General features: G+C 43.9%; 1 pseudogene; it reads right to left on the minus strand.

Moving 5' to 3' along the window:
• Positions 1-9701: 9701 nt before the first annotated feature.
• On the minus strand, positions 9702-11007 carry LOC119176652 (cyclin-dependent kinase 1 pseudogene; annotated as a pseudogene).
• Between the last annotated feature and the right edge of the window lie 5577 nt (positions 11008-16584).

Raw genomic sequence — 16584 nt, forward strand, 5'->3', positions numbered from 1 at the left:
GACGCTAGTGGAGTCTAACCTGACCCTACAAAGTATGCACTATCTGCATATTCCCAGTTCCGCATTTCATACAAGAGGTACGCAGCATTCTGGGGCTGTGCTCTTACGTCCACTGCTTGGTCATCAACTTCAAGAACATTGCTGAGACTCTCACGGATCTCCTCAAAAAGAATGTGGTGTTTTCCTGAAGTGCGGACCAAACACATTTTTTTGCGTTATTGATTTTTGCTTTCACGTCGCCCCAGTGCCGACTCATTTTGACCCTGCCACCCCAACTCAGCTTCCCACTGACGCAAGTGGTCATGGTGGGGCTATACTTGCTCAGATACAGAATGGCACTAACTGTTTGATAGCTTATGCTAAGCGCCTTCTGTCAGTCAGAAAAGAGTTATTCGACTACCAAGTGGGAATTTCTAGCTCTCATCTGGACCGTCACTAAATTTAATCCGTATTTATATGGACGCCTGTTCACAGTTGTCACAGATCATGATGCGCTGTGCTGGCTGTCAACACTGAAGGACCCTACTCGAAGACTCAGCTGTTGTGCATTGATTGCAAGAGTATACGTTCTGGTTCTGGGTAGTGCACAAATCTGGAAAAGTGCACAGTGATGCTGACTGTTTATCCAGACACCCTGTTGATCCGCCTACCTGCATTGGATTGGAAGCCAGTGCCTCAATATTCACCATCACCGACTTCCTACACGTGGTGGAGGCACAACGGCGAGATCCATCATTACTTTTCATTATTGGCCACCTTCAAGTCAGTACTGCTGATCCTTCACTGAGCATGTTCTTGCTGCAAGACAAGGTTTTCTATCACTGGAACTTACGCCTAGAGGATGCAGAACTTTTACTTGTCATCCCACATCATCTTCGCGAGCACGTCCTTCAACGATTTCATCATGCCTCAACTTGTGGACATTGAGGCGTGTCCTGAACCTACGAGTATGTTTGATGACGGTTTTTCTGGAAGGGCCTTTATCCTGAAAAGGCATTGTCCTGGAAGAGATTGTTCACTGCTACGTTGCAGCTGGCAATTTTTGCCAGCACCAAGACAAACCTACTACTGTCCCTGCCAGTCACCTTCAGCTGGTTGAAATCCCAGCTGAGCCATTTCATCGTGTGGGATTGGACTTGCGAGGTCCCTTTCTAAGTTCGACAGCTGGAATTACATGGACTGCTGTAGCTAGGAATTACACCACTTGGTATGCAATCATTCGAGCACTACCAACCAGCTGGGCGACAAACATTGCAGACTTCCTCTTATACGACATCATTTTCCAGCATGGCGCTCCTTGCTAGCTACTCAAAGATCATCGTCACTGCTTCTTCTCTCGTGTCGTTGACAACCTACTGCAATCTTGTGCTACTAGTCAAAACTTCGGCTTTTCTTATCATCCTCAAGCTAACGGGCACACTGAATGCCCAAACCACACACTGATGGACATGCTTTCCATATGTTTCTGATGACCACATCGAATGGCACTCTGCCCTCCTGTTTTTCAGCTTCGCCTATAACTCGGATCGTCATGAAACTGCCGGTTATTCACTCTTGTATCCTCTCCTTGGTCGTGATCCAGTGCTAGCTTTTGACACCATGCTTCCATCTGATCACTTTATGCGCTCAAAGTACCATCACCCATGCTCTCATTGCACACACAATAGCTCACACTCTGTTCGCATTGTCTCAGACTACACAAAAGTATATATTTGATAGTTAATACAGGGGTGTTGAATTTTCTCTGGGCTTTCATTCTACTGTGGCTCACATCTTGTCATGTTGGCTTCGGCGAGAAGCTCTTCTCTCGATGCATTGGACCCTACCGAGCCGTGCGGCAGGTGACACCTGTCACCTATTAGGTTTTCTCAACCACCAACTCGACTGCTACACCCAGAACTGACATCGTGCATGTTTCCTGCCTGAAAGCCTACAATGCCGACGTGCTTTTTTAAAAAATAGCAGGCACTGAGACGGTGCTTTACAGGTTGGGGTAATGTCATGATATTGTGGGCATGAAAATCCCACTCTGGCATGGCTGCTGAGCTGGTGACAAAGACAACAACAATGTTGTTGATGGGCTGAGTCTGAGCTGCCCTATTAACCTGTGAACCTGTACATCCTGTGTAGTGCCATCTAGATACCGACTACCGCTGAAAGAATACTCCCTGTAACAATACGTTGGGCATGTTTTGTGAGCCTTTTTTTTTTATCTCGGAAAGAAGAGCCATTTTAAATACTTGATTCTGAATCTATTTGAGGCAGCCTGCAACTTCATAGGTGTGTGCAAGGGCAGATAAAAGGAGCTGGTAAGGGGGTTCGAGGTCTGCCCCATACATTGAATTAATATGGAAGGGGGAGGTGCTTAATGACCCTCTCCTCTGCCCCACCCCCCACCCCGAAGAGGAACCCTGCCCATGCCAATGTGCAACTTTCATTTCATATTTTAGAGGCTCAGATAGAAAGACTTCTGTTAATTATTATGCTGATTGAATGGGACATCCTGTATGTGATTTATGTACTGGCATAAGTTCCAGGCAATGCTTTTGTTCAGAAATAGCAGGCTATTAGTCCAGAGAAGTTGTAGTGGCGTCGCCTGGTATGAGGCTTGCATGACGTCCCGGCACGGACTCTTCAACTTGCTGTGGCGTGCATATAAATAACACGCACTCGCTTTGTACGCCGTTGAGCTGCCAGCGTTTACTTTTTTGTACATATCACCCTGAAAATAAATGACCAAAGCAACATCGATAATGTTCTGGATTAAACAATAAAAAATTAAACTTTTTTTTTTTCAGTTCTATCGCCAACAGTGCTAGCCACAGAACACCGCTCTAGAGTTCACCCTTTCATCAGGTTTGTTATGGTTTCGTGCTGCTTACCTCGAGCACGGCCGCTCGATCTCTTTTCGATCTCTGCCTTTGGTGCGGCCCGCCGAATGGTCCTCTTCGCCTGTGAAAGCGCTAGTTTTCTTTCAACCCGCTGCATTGGCTGTGGCACTAGCTATCGGCGACAGGTGTTTCTCCCAAAGCTCCCTTCACTGCAGTGAGCTATCGGCGGTGGTAGTTCTACGTGTTTCTGATCACTGCTTTGTAATGATCTCCTGAACAGGTTGTATTACTTTAGCTGGATTCCTGGCCGATGACCGAGTGAGAGCTATTAGTGCAAGCAATACGATGAACACAGGAAAGAATACTATCGCGGCCGCAGCGGCTAAAGCCCGTGCACTATGCGATGTCACTGTACGTTGAAGAACACTGGTTCACTGAAAATATCCCACCCCTCCACTTCGGCATTGCTCATAATCATATCGTGGTTTTGGCATGTAAAACCCCAGATATAAATATTATTAACAATGATCCACCTCGGTGAAACATTGTGCTCGGCTACTGACTTCAAGGTCATGGGTTCGATCCCAGCTGCAGAGGTCGCGTTTCGATGGAGGAGAAATTGTAAAGGTCCATGCGATGCCAGCGCATTAAAAAAATACTAGATGGCCGAAATTTCCGGAGCGCTCCAGTACAATGTCTCTCATAATGATCGTCGTATTGGGGCGTAAAACCCCACATATTATTATATTACTAAGAACGATGATTAGTATCTATAATTTTCCTTTGCTGCAATTTACTTTTTTTACGGGCTAATTTAGGCAAAGTGAAGTCCAAATTTACCCCTGAATATTGTTGATAGTGGGCTATAAATGTAGATTTTGAGGTGTTTTGGCGACGTGGGCATGCTGACAAAAGCATTGTTGGAGCAGGCCGAACGATATTGTCAGTAGCGAAAAACTATGTTTTTCTAAGTTTCTCTCTAAAAAAAACATCTACGCATGTGTATTAGATGTGTGCCATTTAGACCGGTGTTGTCCATGAAGTGAAGCAATGTTTAACGTGCTTGCGGTAATATGTCAACGCCAGTCATGCACTACTCACTAGCCCAACAATTAATCTTTTAGAGGTAGATGGTTCTCCATGCATGCACTCTATTAGATACAAGCAGTGGGTTTGGCTGTCCTATTGAAGCAATTAAGGAAGCACACGATCCTCCTCTTGTTCTTACTCGTATGATAGCTCAACATTGCATTAATGATGTTATTGTGAATAATTAAAATATAGCGGCTCTAAATTTAATGTCAACTATAAATAGCCAAAGTGTATTTTATTTATAAAGATGTCCTGCGCGTATTTACTTGCAAGCTGTGACGCATTTATTTGCGCGACATATATCTGGGTATAATGTGAATCACACAATGATCAGTAATGATTCTTTTTATAAAGTTATACCGAGCATAATTAATTGTGAGTAGTGATGTACGTATTTATTTACATGGCCTATGTCTAGCAATATTGTGAATCGGACAGTTATCAGTAATTACTCTTTGTAAATGGTCTGACATACAGATATCTTATTGCTAAAATGTTGCAAGATGTCAAAGTTTGAGGGCAACGAGGAAAAGTGTTTTTCAAGAATGTCTGAGTATGTTTTCTAGCCAGCTGCTCCAACCAGTTGGCCCTGTTGGTCTGGAATGGACTCAGTAGCTTTTTGATAACAGCAGTATGGAAAAACAAAATGGCATGGCATGCTGACCGATGGCAGGATGCAATTGTCACAACATAATGAAAATGAGTGTGATTACACATTCGAGGGACGCGCTGCAAACAGGAGGTGAGAGCATCATCTCCTGTGGTGGCTGGTCAGTCAACTTTTGCTTTCACACACGCTCTTTTGTTCGAGAAACAACTCAGCAGGCTGCACCAAAGGAGGGAGGTCGAGCGGCCGTGCTTCGAGGATGGGTTCGATTCTTGGCCACGACAGCTGCGTTCCGATTGTGGTCACCAGCAACCATGCATGTGCTAAGGTACAATAGCAAGTTTAAAAATGCGAGGTGGCCACAATTACTTTACAGCGTGTCTCACAATCATGCCGTGCTTTTGAAATATATAGGACAGCGTATTTGCATTTAAGGCTGCGTTATTCATGGGTGATTTTTTCAAAAATATGTGATTGCTTTGCTTCCACTAGTGGTGTTCCTATCCAATGCATTTGTGTCAAGCTCCGTGCGCGGGCTTAGTATCGAGTGTCACAAAATATCTTGAATGTGCTTGCCCGAGAATACTACTGCAGCTGTTGCATTATATTCTCCTATGTATAGTGGCACATTCATCACATTATTAGGACATGTATTTTTCTCAATAATTTCAGTGCTCGATTTCACTACAAACAACAATTTGACGTTAATTGCAGGAACTTATACTGCTGTCAGATATTATTTTCGTGCAGCCTCGTACAGCAATTGTGCTATCATGCTCGTAAGTACCAGTTTAGGCAGCCACCTGATAAATAAATTTTTCCTACTGAGCAGCATCAACCTGTATGTGAGCATAACGTGTGAGACTAATCAATGCTTCATTGAGGCAAATGAGATTTGATTATCACCTGGCCTACGAAGCTGATTGATCCTTCGAAACAGTTTACAGTAGACTCTCAATGAATCAAACTCTGATAATTCATACTTTCGATTAATTCAAACAAAATTATATTTTTTAGTTGGCCCTCTATCCTTTCAATGTATTTAAAAGCCTCCCAATTCAAACTCCAACGTTCGGTTATTTCATACTTTTTTCAGTTTCATACCAGAAAGTATCTGCTGCTTTCCCACTACTATTTAAATATTAGCATGATTACATATTCCGAACGGTCTAAAAATGAAAAATAAGCACCTCAAGCCTTCTAGGAAAAAAGCTTTGTTTGCTAGTAAACAAATGTTTAAGACAAAGCACACGCATGGTAAACTGTGATGCTTCTCAAATGGTATAGAGAGGTTTGTGCTGAAGCCACATACGTCTAGCAAAGAAGCAGTAGGCAATTCAAGATTTCTTTAAAAGGTCTGATCAGTAGTAAATGGACAATAAACTTGTGGACCTTACTCCTCTGCTTTCAATTCATTGCATGCAATTACGGTTTGAAAACACATGAAAATATTTAAATGTGATAAAATCAATGCCTAATCATAATGTATGGTGTAACCTCACCCAGAGTCATTCATCTAAGATCTTCTGGTAATTCGAAGTTTTTGATAATTGAAACAAAGTTCATAGGTTCCTTTGAATTTGAATTGACGAGAGTCGATTGTATTTCGACTTCCTGACGTTTTTTTTTTTTTTTTGCAAACGACTGCTATCACTAGTAGTCCCACATAAACTGAACATTACAATTTATGACATGGCGGTAGATTAAGTCAGCTGTTTGCACGAATCAGGATGTGCAACTACACAATCCCAGATGACTGTTGAAAAGTCTGTACATGAGGTCTGAGTATACCGAGGTCTCAAAATTCCGGAAACCATTGGGTGGGTTGCAACATTACTTTATTTTCTAAATAATATGAGGGATTGCGTATGACAAACTGATTCATCTAAAGTATCCTGCATCAGAAAGTGAAATTCTGTTAAATGACTTACATTATTTACTGAGGCAGACGTAACTTGCACGGTAAATCATAATACTGTTAGTAAATGCAAAATGTCCTACTCTCATTTGTAATACTTTGACATGCATGTTTAATCGCGTAGTCTATGCGAAGTTCTAATGAGTTTGACCCATTTAGCACAAATATTTTTCAAGCACTGCTTTCGTGAAAACAGTAAGAAAAATTAATGTCTCGCTGTCCTGCACCCTCATTTTTAATGTGGATCATCTGTTTGGACGATATTTCCCCATCCTGAGATATATTAACGATACTTTCGACACCTTAGTTAACGTTTGATTGCAATAAATATCTTCAAGAGAGATCACCGTATGATGGAAGAGCGGGTACGCGGCGGGCTTGCAAAAACGCGACTGCTGGCATGCATCGGAGGCGAAGGGGGCCAGTCCACACCGTGTTGTCACTTCACCCCGACTGCAGTGACACCAGTGTTCGTTCTCGGAGCTAATAGCAAAGAGCTTTGTTGTAGCCACTTAATTGTAGCTGCTTGATTGTAGCTTGTAGTTTATCGCTCATGATGGCTACAGCGAGGTGGCCTTTGGGGTTTTCCTTTAGTCATCGAAACGTCTTTCTGGCTGTTATCCCCTGCAGTGCTCACGTTGCGTTTCTGTATGCTGTAGAGCCATGTTGTCGTAGTGTGAAAAGAATTCAAGGCAATCGCATAACTTTGTAGTCTTGCATCATTTTCAGCACATTCTTCGTCTCGTGCCCTTGGCATGAAATTAGAATAAATCACAATAAGTTAAAGCGTTCTGTTTGCAGATGAGAACATTGTATACATTTGCACAAGAAAATGCAATTTGCATTGTTAATAAAAGTCGGGTTTTACTTCAAAGCTCAATGTAACATCGCCTATGCACAGTAGTGGTTTAAAGCTACGGTTCAGGGTTTTGAAAACAAGTGAAATATGTTGTGCTAGTCATACCATTTCATTCAAAAACTTAGTTGTGCAAGAACCCAGTTGTGCGATTCAAGATTTTGAATTTGTGTAATATATTCGTTTTTTAGAATAGTGAGGAATAAAAACACTTATTGAAATCCCACGAGAGAAGAAACAGTGGATACGAGAGCTGTTCTGAACTATTTTTCTGCAGGACAGCTGCGGTTGTTGCACTGGGGCAGCCTTTCATTAGCAACTATATGGGGCACATAACTTCTGCACAATAATCTCCGGTAAATCAATAATGGCTTGCTTTTAAGTACATAACCTACATAAAAATTTGTCTCGTGCTCTAGTACCATGCTTCCTATTCAGCAGACAGCACACTATGTACTGTCATGGATGAATGAAACATAAACAGGAATGGCAAGTTGAAACAGCACAATCTAGCATCAGAAATTGTACAGTAATATCACTAATTATGCAGTAATTATCAGTAACATTAATGGCTTTGGTCATTACCGAAGCCATTAATGCCTCGGAGATCTGGGATGGGACCAATTCTACTTCTAATTTACTATAATGATATAGCTAAATTTATGACTCTAACAGTAAGGTTGTTTGCGGACGACTGCGTGATATATTGAAGGTTGTCTATCAGTAAAGATAATAATAACCTCCAGAGAGATTTAATATGTTAGGTATGTGTTGCCAGGACTAGCAGATGGAAGTCAACATGAAAGGAACAAAGGTTCTTTCATTTACTAAAAAAATGAATGCAATAACTCATACCTAGACATTCAATGAGCACCAACTAGCAAATGTATCCAATTTAAAGTATTTGGGAATTCATTTATCGATTGACTTATCATGGAACCTACACATTACACCATCACTAGCAGTGTGTATAAGACACTCGGATTCACAAGACGAAACTTACATTTCGCTAATTCTGCTACAAAACTTTATCCTATAGTCCGCTCTAAACTTGATTACGCTTCCCCAATATGAAGCCTTCACCAGGCTTACGTAATGAATAAAATAGAGTCCTTTCAAAACAAAAGTGGCCGATAGATACCAAAAATTACTCTCTAACTTCTGGCATAAATGAAAGAAAAATTTTGCTGAAGTTGCCGTCTTTGCAGTCCCGTAGACTGTTCTCACTTCTATCTCTCTTCAAGAATCTCTCTCATAATGATTTGCCAATGTCTGCACTTATAAATCTGCCCATCGTATATTATCTTGCCTTGATCATCAATTCCAACTCCACATTTGTTTGCCCGTACAAACCTGTTCCTACATTTTCCACTGGTTTTTGCTACTAATCAAGAGAATAAACTGCCTAAGGATATTGTTTGTACAAAAAGCCATGACAAATTCACCCACAAATTCAAACTTCATCATCATGCTTGAGCAGCCCTGTATAACTGCCTCAATTGTACTACATGTGTGCATCAGGATACTTCTAGCTCACTGTATATCTCTGTCATTTTAACACTTGTGGAAAAAACTGTTCAGCCTCGTTATTTTTCATGATCAGTGCAGTTTGTCCTTATAATTTCTTTCCATGTACTTTTTCTAATCACATCTCAATGTTCTTTATTTTTGCACGATGATATTCACTTTTTCAAACCTTTTATTAATTTAGTGCTTGTGCTGACTCTATGTATGTATATTATTAACCCCCCCCCCCCTATTTAATGGCGTCGGGCCTTTAGGGTATACGGATAAATAATTCAATAAATAGATGCGGCTGAAGAACGCCTGACTGTGGTTCATAAAATTGGTCGACTTGCTCCGAGCAGTGGCGTCGGCTGACGTAGGTGCAAGCAATGTATACAATATTCTAGGCACTATCTTGCAAAAGCACAAACACCCGCGCTAAAGAGAACACAGCAGCACGCCCAATATTTTCAGTGTACGTATGACAACACAAAGACACAGCGTAACCGCAGTCATGCACCGTGCACAAACTCGATCCGGCGCACGTGGCACTTGCCGAAGCGTGTTGCGACAGCTGCGTCACTGTCAGCCACCGCTTGCGGCGGCGCCAAGCAACTGGCTCAACATCGCGAAGTTTTCAGAGTCTGTATATTAACTCTATGGTTTTCAAACTGTACGGGCTCGGGAAATTTAAACCACCTGGGGCTGCTGATCTTTCTAAAAACTACCTTTGTCTCACGCCAGCATGGCTCTGCTGAAGTGAGGCAGAAGTTCCCACTTAATAATTACTTCTGCAGCGGCCGTGCTTCAGCGTTTCTGATGATGTTGAACATAGTTTGGCTAAATCTAGCATACACACAAGTGCACCGCGAACACGTCAACACAACACTGTTACAAATGCAGCGATGCCGGCGGAGCCAGCCCGCTGCAACCCCACGTAACCTTTATTTCTGTTAATGTTCTTAGGTGCTCCACTGGGGTGTTGAGTGATACTGCGGGTCCAGCTGCCGCCGCAGCAACGGTAGAGCAGGAGTTCGAGCTGCGAAGGCAAAGTCTCATTGCCCTTCTTTCTCGGTGGAGTGTGCCGCCTGCTCTATATTTCTCGATCCGGCCAGATAGGGGTGTGCTGTGGCATCTGGCCGAGATCCTCTTGCCAGGGCTGTAGATAAGCATCTTTAGAAGCAGATCTACAGCCTCGCAGTCGATCCCAGAAAGGAGCGTTGCCACGACGTTTTCTCTCCACATGGGAAACGTCGACTTGTAGTTTTTCAGTTGCATAACTTTGGGCCAGCTCTGTATTGTCGGTGTACCAAGGACGCGGAAAATTCGGAAAAGCTGGTCGATCTCCGAATCCCCGCGGAAGAGCGTTTTGCCGGTCAGCAGCTCGAAGAAGATACACCCGATACTCCACACGTCCACCGGTGTCGAGTAACTACTGGCACCCAAAAGCATCTCCGGCGCACGGTACCAGAGGGTGCCCACCTTGCTGGTGAAACTGCGCACTGGTGGCGTAAAGGCCCGGGAAAAGCCGAAGTCGGCCACCTTCAGGTCGCCGTTTCCGTCGACAAGCACGTTGGCTGGCTTGAAGTCGCGGCGCAGAAATCTTCTTTTATGACAAAATAGAATGGCTGCAACAATCTGACCGAGGTACTTCTTAACAACGGCATCATCCAAGGGCCTTTTCTTGGCATGAGAATCCAAAAGCGCCCTCAGGTCCATGGTCATGTACTCGAAGACCAAGTGCACAGCCTTCGACGGTGGCATGAGGACTTCTATGAGACGTACTATGTTCTCATGCTTCAACTCCCGGAGGAGGGCCACCTCTCGTATAGTTGTGGCCGGAATCCCTTCGTCTCCGTCTTCGACGCGAATCTTCTTTATAGCGACGACCTCGTTGGTGGCCTTGCACTGCGCCTTGTAGACGGCACCGTACGCTCCTTCGCAAAGCTTCTCTAGGATGACGTAGTTCTTCATAATTCCGGGGACCCTATGCGATAGGAGGCCAGGTGATGATACTTGCGAATCTGTAGGTACCGGATGTAGCGTGCCACGAAGATCGTTTGGAAAATGGCTGTACGGTTGGCAGCTCGCGAAAGCTGACCGCGCGCTTTGCCTGCTCGCGAAGGGCCACGTTTGCTTGCTTGCTTGCTTTTTCTGATGTTTGGCTCATACCCACTACGGGGGACTGGGCATTAAACTGACGACACGTTTCTTCATTGGATTTATACCTTAAATTGAAATATTGCATGCCAACATTTTGGCTCAAGCAGGATGGCCTTCAGGTACAATGCAAAAAGTATACCCAATTAACGCAATGGTGAACACAAGAAACAAAACAAACAATAAAGTTAGTACGAAAATCATTGAAAGATAGGGCCATAAAGCATGTAATAGAAACAAGCAGTAAGAGTAACCGAAAGAGTGCTAGACCTTTAAAACTTGGTATATAGGATATTGCTAAAAACGTCATTGGAGCTGAATATACTATTTCGCACCGAATTCCAATCCGCGACCATATGAGGGAAGTGCAGTAGGGTTGACAGGCGGGCTAGTTGGTATAAATTCATAATGGAATAATTGGAAGCGTAAACTAACGAGACACAAGAGAAGAGACAAACAAGCGCATGCATATGAGGTAAGAAACTGTAACAAAGTGATTTTGTGCGAGTGAAGATTGGTGCTAACGAATGTTTCTGATAGTGCCGTATTGTTCTTGTACTGAGACGCTTAACAGATGCTAATATAGATAAAGTGATTTTACCTTTTAGCCAGTTTTGAAGGAATGAAAGGCGGTAAACTTTTCTCTGGTCTTCCTGCGTTGGTATTGTGGGCATTTAGTATACGCATCCTCTTCACCGGTACATTATCATCATTATCATGTGTGGCTCATGCATCCCCATCGTTGTCGCGTAGCATCATCATCTTGGTCCGATCATCTCAGCTGTCGGCTGCCGGTTCTTCGGGCCTAATAAAGGTCTTCCAAACCAAGACTCCATACGTGGTGGAGCGTGCTGTTGGATCCCCCGCCATCCTCTCGACCACTCTATCGGGGATGTCCATGAAGTGGTTGAGGAACCACGTCTTCGCGACACCCGTGAGGTAGAATGACACGTAAGCGAGTTTGTAGGTGTTATCCCACCGGTTAGCAGCGCCGACCCGTTCGAAATCGTCCAGCCATTCCTCCACAGTATATTGAGCTTCGTCAACTGTGTAGGGGAATCTAGACGTTTGTACTTTACAAATATAAGTCTCACTGCTTTATGCTCATCATTTTCTAGTTGGGAAATACTTTTTGATAATAAGTTCCACACATTTGATGCGTACTCCTGTTTAGATCTTACGCAAGCCTTGTACGCTAGAAGTTTTATGCTACCGGGCGCTTACGTGATGTCAATAGATGTCGAAGGTATATCACTGGTACAAACATGAACATGACTTGCATATTACAAAGAGCTTGTTAACATACTACGCTCATGATTTGCTCGCGGCCGTTTCGCTAGCTTCACATGTACCAAATTTGTTATTGCGTGTCGTGAATGGACGTCGAAGGTAATTGACACGTCCAAATATGATAATCATGTTATGCGTGTCATGTAAAACAGAACTACATGCTACGCTCATAACGCGTTCGTGGCCGTCTCGCTAGCTCGCCATATACCGAATTTGTTATAACGTTACGTGAATGGAAAACAAAATTAATGACACGTCCAACCATGATAATCATGGTATGCGTGCCATGTAAAACATGACTACGTGCTACGCTCGATCATGGCACGCTTGCAGCCGTTTCCCTAGCTTCACGTAAAACGATTTGGTATCACGTGACGTGAATTGACGGCCAACGTAAATGTCACGTCCGAACATGATAATCATGACGTGTAAGTCATGTACGGCATGATTATCTTCCACCTCTTAACGTTGTGCTGATTTTAAAGTGGCGTATGAACCTTCATCTTCCGTGTTTTGCATATCATCGATTCGCACTGTACGTGGCATCTGCAAACTTATTATTATTATTATTATTATTATTATTATTATTATTATTATTATTATATATTATTATTATTATTATTATTATTATTATTATTATTATTATTATTATTATTATTATTATTATTATTATTATTATTATTATTATTATTCCAAGTAGGGTCCACACAGCAAATTTTTGCAGAGTCATTTGTTTCTTGAAGGTCAAAGGGGTAATGCCACCAAACTTCGAGGTTGAAATGGGCCTCTTGTGCGTTTCCTCTGTATTCCAGGACACACCACACGGATCGCCGACCGCAGGTCGCGGGATCGAATTCCGCCTGAGGCGGCTGCATTCGCGCTGGAGGCCAAAGTGATGTAGGCCCGTGAGCTCAGATATGGTTGAACGTTACAGAACCACAGGTGGTCGAAATTTTCGAAGCTTTCCCCTACAACGTCTCGCATAATTAAGTGGTGGTTTCGGTACGTTAAATCCCACATATCAATAAATCAATCAATGAATTTTCGGACACAGCAAACGTTTGGAATTTATTTTCATTGCCTTCAAAGTGTACCCAAGTGCTCAATCTCCCGACCGAAGCCCATCGCAAGCGCGTCCAGAACTGTCGTAGCCATTGCATTTCTCGCAACTTTATAGTCGTAGCCACGGAGGTTAAAAAAATCTGGAGTGGAAGCTCCGGCAATGCCTTGGCAGCAGAAGTGAAGACAGCTTTTGCCCTTCCAAGATGTCGGAAACTTGGTCTTTCCTTGTAGTCCCCACTTAGAGGTGAAGTGGTTTTGATATATGTTTAAATGCTACGTGAATTCTTAAAATATAGTTGTTCCCGACGATACAACGCGCTGAAACAAGTATGCTTGACTGAATCTCCAATGAACTTTACCTGCAATTAGAGGCTTACTATGGAAAGTTAGAAACACTAAGACGGACTTTGAGCGCTATGTGACCCTAAAATGTGTCCACATGAAACTCGTTAGGGGGTGCGAAGGAAACACAGATTTTTCAGTTTGCATTCGCTGAACGGTGGTAATTTATCATTCTCCTGGTAAGACGGCTGCTGCATCCACCATCTTGCCATCAACAGGGCTTCGCACAAGGGTAATAGTTTCTACTCCAGCAATGTTTCAAAAACCTTTGTCATAGCTAAGGTGGTTCCAAGAAATAGTCATATATATATATATATATATATATATATATATATATATATATATATATATATATATATATATATATATATATATATATATATATATATATATATATATATATATATATACATGACAAGCAAGAAAGAAAAATATATAATTCAAAAAGGGCTCCCGCGTGCGGAATCGAAGATGAGACCTCTGCATCGTGATTGCGAGGCATTTACGACTGAGCAGCAAATGTGCACTTCCTCCGACATTTATTTTAGGCTATTTATATCTAACACTTGCTGCTGGTGACGGGCATCTCGGGAGGAACTATCGTGTTTTCAGCATTACCAGCAAGATGGCGCAATGAGAGCGCGTCACCACGTCGTCACGACGCGGCGGCACGCGCTCTAATCTTCCACGCGTACTTTGCCCCGCGGTAAGGGAGCAGGGGGAATGCTAACGCGCTCGGTTATTTCGAGGTGGGGACAATCCAGCGCCTTGGGTGGCTTTGGCTTTCACAGCAACAATTCTGTTGTAGTTACTGGGCGCACAAAGTTTACTGCAATCGTTGCACGGCCTCCGTTTGCGAAAAGAGCACGTTTTTCAGAGACAGCGAAGTAACAACTGAGTAGCTTATTCGCGTTCATCTGTAGCTGTGAGTGCGTTTCTTGCGTTGTTACGAAGGCGCAACGCCAACACGGTCCCTAAGGCGCACATCTCTGAGCTCCGCCACCAAGGTCATTAGCCGTTTGGCAGCGTGTGTTACTCAGCTCGCGACTGCTTTTGCGCAGAGCTGATAGACGAGCGGACGAGACGATGGTGAGTAAGGGCAAGGTTTATGTACAGCATATAAACAGATGTGTTACATATTCGGCACTGGGGCCGGCAGCTTAGGGACTCGAAAAGCCGAGATGTCTTCTCTGACGCATACGTCGGCTTGTCTCTGACACTTAGGTCACCTGCTGGCGACGTGCCGCTTGACTTTTTGCTTTTTTATAGGAACCGGAAGGACCTTTCTCGTCACCAACGTCTAACCACATGCGCCTCTGGCCGTGATGTCAGAATCCTACAATCAGGACCCGCCACTGGGCTGCGTCATGGCCATCAAAACCGAAGCCGCTGCGCGTGGTTGCAACCTAGTACCAGTGAGGTTGCCACGCATTGCGAAAGACTCGCCAGACTGGAAGGCGCCGATTGCTTCATTGGGCTCGTGGGCTTACGGGGCTCGCTGTGCATAACGTAATGCAAACCGGCGCGGCCGGTTGATGATGACATCTAGTTAGTCGCGTAAGGTGGGCTCGATCGCAAGCCTTGACACAGATTGCCTTTGCAGAAGCATTGACGTTCGTTGTGGACAAGCGTAACAGCACCCCCACCACCAGACAATGCGCCAAAAAGGCAAGCTACTTCCACGTGGCTCGGATGTCGGGCGCGCTCGTTTGCCAGGTCCCTCAAGGTTCGCCTCCAGGGCCATCGGGAGAATGTTGCTGCAGGCTCAGTTCAGTGAACTCATCCCATTCTTGGGGACGGATTCCAGCTACACTGGCTTGTCGCCACAACTTGTCGGCCAGATTCGCTCGTGTATTTTGATGATTTTGGTCTCAGCACTTGTCGATGGTTCTGCAACTTGCCAAGAACAATTCGACAACCTACAACACACGATACAAGCAAGTGCCCTTGGTTAACCGACAGAACACCAGACAAAGTATAATAAGACATATACCTAGCTACGTGTCTATCGGAATTTCATTCCCTCTACATCAAGAGGCACATGTGGGACACGAGACTCTTAAAATGAGATTTCAAAGGTTCACACGTACAACAAATAACGCAATGAAATAGAATTCAACATGAAGTAGGCCCTTAAGATCACTCTCTACGAGAGCGCTCATCTAATGCCGTGATGAGGACAAAATTATTCCCAGACTCGCCAGCGAAATACCGAAAGGTGGAGAAGGTTCTAGCTAAAAGGCACGGCTCAATGTGTCTGCATTAGGGTTTAGCTTTCCTTTCTGCAGCAAACGTCAAAGCTGTGCTGTTGGAGTATCATGCTCCACATCAGTAACCAACCACTTTATGGCGACAGGTTATTTAACCAGGTTAGATGACAGTGGTCCGTTTCGACCACAAACCTCATACCGGATACACAACAGGCTTGCTTTTGAACGGCCCACACGAGGCAAGTGCATTCCTTTTCAGAGGTAATGTATGCCTCTTCCCTGCAGATGAGGTTTCGACTTGAATACAAAACTGCCCTTGCGTTACCAGCACTGTCTTCCTAGCACAATATAGCCCCCATGCTGTGATAACTCGCGTCGCAATGAATGGCCAATCTCTTGGAGAAATCGGGTGCCATGAGAACGGGTTTTTCGCTTAGAGCCTGTTTCAGCTTGCAAAACGCATTCTCCTTTTCTGAGTCCCATACTATTTTAACCGGCTCGGACTTTCGAAGTGCTTCAGTTAGAGGGCTGGCGATGCTACAGTTCTTTTGCACATAATGCTGATAGTATCCAGCTAGGACCCAGAATGCCGTTATCTCAGATTTTGGGGTTGATCGTGGACATTTCACGACGGCGGCTACCTTAAATTCAGAAGGTGTACGCCGGCCACGCCCAACAACGTGTCCCAGGTAAGACACCTCGCCGTACCT

Source organism: Rhipicephalus microplus, chromosome X (assembly GCF_043290135.1).
Source record: "Rhipicephalus microplus isolate Deutch F79 chromosome X, USDA_Rmic, whole genome shotgun sequence".
NCBI classification, from domain to species: Eukaryota; Metazoa; Arthropoda; class Arachnida; order Ixodida; family Ixodidae; genus Rhipicephalus; species Rhipicephalus microplus.